At 45.5% G+C, this 3,107-nt stretch overlaps 1 non-coding gene across 1 annotated transcript; it reads right to left on the bottom strand.

Moving 5' to 3' along the window:
• Positions 1–2,143: 2,143 nt before the first annotated feature.
• Positions 2,144–2,234, bottom strand: TRNAY-GUA (transfer RNA tyrosine (anticodon GUA)). The gene is given in 2 exon segments: positions 2,144–2,179; positions 2,198–2,234. It is a non-coding gene; the product is annotated as a tRNA-Tyr (tRNA).
• Positions 2,235–3,107: the final 873 nt, after the last annotated feature.

The raw sequence follows: 3,107 nt of genomic DNA, 5'->3' as shown, positions 1-3,107 counted from the left end.
TCACATAGCTATCGTACGAGAGCAGGTGCTCATAAAAGAGCACGTTGGCGTTTGACGGCGAACGCGCATATACAACCGGGTTGGAGAGCTGCAAGGATCGCTGCCTTGCGAGAGCACGTACCTCGGCGAAGATGCACCACCTCGGAATAGCTGCCGAGAATGCTAATCGTTTCGAAAACGTCAGGAGGAATATTTATTGCCCTGTGAAGAAAAAGAGAAAAAGGACACTGTGAATCTTGGTGTGTGTGTGTGTGTGTGCGCGCGCGCGCACACACACGCACACTTTTACACGCACACGCACACCCGCCAGCAATTAAGAAAAAAATCATTAATTACCCTTTTTATTAGTGCCCTGGGGGCAGTTGTCCAAATGGGGAAATTTGGAGGCAGGGAAATTTTCATCAATACCCCTGTTTTAAATATCTTTCATATCACACCTAATTAGGTATATTCATCGCAATATTCCAGAGCTCATTCGAGGCAATATCGAAACTGAGCTTGTCCCGCTGTGCCTGAGACGGCAACGCACGGCAGAGAAGTGTTGGGCGAAGTTTGAACGACAGCATATCGCGGCAAATCCTGGCCCCGCCCACAACTGCACATGCTTTCCAGGCAAAGCGTGACGTTTCAGCAGCTGCTGCCACTGGTCAAGACGTCCCATTGTGCAAAGAAACGTCATCGTAACATTTGCATAAATGGGTGACCTAGCGTAATGAGCGCGCCCTGTAATGTGTTTTCGTTGTACAGGCAGCGAGGAACAGCTAGCACAGTAGCTTGAGCTGCGAGCTAAGCTTTTACGCGCACATATAGGGAGGAACGAAGATTACGGAATTCTGTGCCGCTGGGCGAGTTGGTGAGCAACGGTATTGTGAACACGAAATGTAAATTCTAGCGCTTCTGACCCCGAACGCAGACATGGTGCACGATCACACAGGCTGCAGTAGAGGGCAACGTTGGAAGTCAGACACCCATGCATGTAAATTTCAGCTGATGAGCGTTTTAATTGAGGCAGTGAAAAGAACGAATTATGATGGCCGAAAGGATGCGGGTGTGGGCTTTTTATTTTTGTCTATAGCTTATTTCGTTCTAGACATACAATTATCCTGAGTCATCGTTGTGGGGGGGGGGGGGGGGGAGGACGGGGTTGCCAGACTAGAAAGGGAGAAAAACAAAAATAAATACAGTAAAAACTCCCTTGAGTGAACTTCAAGGGACCGAAGGAAATAGTTCACTTAACTGAAAGTTCAGTAAACTGAATATTCGCTAGACCAACATAAGACATGGCATACAGACTCAAAAGTTTGAAGTGCAATTCATGGAGCAAAAGACATGGCATCCATAGTGCTAGAAATGTGTTAAATGGACATATCAACAAGTACAAGGTTCATAACAGTTATAATGCTAACTCTGTGTGAACACGCGGAACCGACGAGACTGGAAAGAAAGAAACGACGACTATGCCACGAATAGCCGGTGGGGAAAAAACACACAGCACGTGGTTTGTGGTGTGACAGAGCGCCGCTTTGCTCTGGCGGCGTTGTAAACGCCAGCGATGTTGCTTTTTTTTATGGCCTCCGAGATTACATGCTTGCTCGTTTTGTGCGGGCGATATCGAAGGCCATGTCTCGTTGCCGTTCGTTTTCCACGCCGCCGCTTTGCCCCAGGGGCGCTGTAGCGCCAGCGACGTTACATTACCGTTGAAACGGCGGTTTGATGAGGGCGGGCATCGGTTGCGCCTGCAGTGCAGGGCGCAAAACTTCGTTAAAAATAAGCCTTGGTCCTCTGAGCGAGTTCGTTAAACTGCAATATTGACTGTACTGAAATTCGTTTAAGTGAAACATTTTTGCATATAATCTATAAAAAAACTGCCGGGGATTATTAAAAAGTTCATTATTCTGAAATATTCGATAAAGCGACGTTCGCACAACTGAGAGTTTACTGTACTGCGATGGCCAATAGAAGGAATGATTTGTCAGAGCATAACTGAAGGATTATATACGTCTGCACTGCGCTTACACGATATAAAGAAAAAAAGCAAGTGATGTGCCAAAGTTCTGGTTAACTCACTAATTCGATTAATCACGGAACACGCATGGAACAAAACAAGGTCGCCTCTGAATGAAGAAACAAAAAATGTAGCCACTCCGTCGAGCCGGATTCGAACCAGCGACCTATGGATGCCCGCAGCACGAAACCTCTACAGTCCACCGCTCTACCAACTGAGCTATCGACGGCGACATTGAACCCGGCGTTTAATATTTATTCCCTGATCGCACTGCAGTACGGCACACACTGGCGATCTGGCGTGCAGAGCATAAGTAAAAGGTTTGATTTTGACAGAACAGTTGGCCCCAGTCCTAGATCGTGTACGTGCGTTGCTGGAATTGTTTTATCGTTTATTTGTTAACCTTTTGCTTTTACTTGCATTGAATTAAGACGCTTCACTTACTCAAATGTCGTTTCTTTCTCATTGTATATTTAGTTTCTTTTCTTCCACATTCAGTTACACGCTGCATCAGCATAAGCACAGTGACGCAGAAACTAAAGAAGCGTAATGCCAGATTTGGTAAGATCATCAATAACTACAAAACACAAACCCGCTACGTTGAATCAATTATCTCTCGTGGTTCCTTTGATCTCGTGTTCTGTTTCTCACTTCTGTTTCATGTCCCTTTACATTTTTTCGTGGCATATCTTTTTCTTCACTTTCTTGGAAAACAGCCAGCTGTTCGTTATGAGAGTTCTGGGTCTCCTCACCAAGGACAAAGGCTGCTTTCACCTACCAATATGTACAACTGGCATGTCAATACCGCATTTCAATTTATACTGTGAAGCGGGAGCCACGAGCACACAGAGAAATAAAAAGAAAAACAAGACAAGTAAAGAAAAGAATGAAAATGAAGAAATCTACCGAGGAATAATATGGTGCAACGGTGACGTAATTTGATGTAGAAAAAAACAACACGAACACAATCATAAAGTAGGCGCGGTTGAGGTAACGGGAGCAGTGAAATAAGGAGCAGTGAGGCTGTCGCTATGAGATATAGACAACGATGACGAGAGAGAAAAACCTTGTTTCGGTGCTCGATCGGCTGCACTACCTCTCG

Source organism: Dermacentor variabilis, chromosome 3, assembly GCF_050947875.1.
Source record: "Dermacentor variabilis isolate Ectoservices chromosome 3, ASM5094787v1, whole genome shotgun sequence".
In the NCBI taxonomy this organism is placed as follows: Eukaryota; Metazoa; Arthropoda; class Arachnida; order Ixodida; family Ixodidae; genus Dermacentor; species Dermacentor variabilis.
This window is presented reverse-complemented; position numbering and strand designations above follow the sequence as displayed.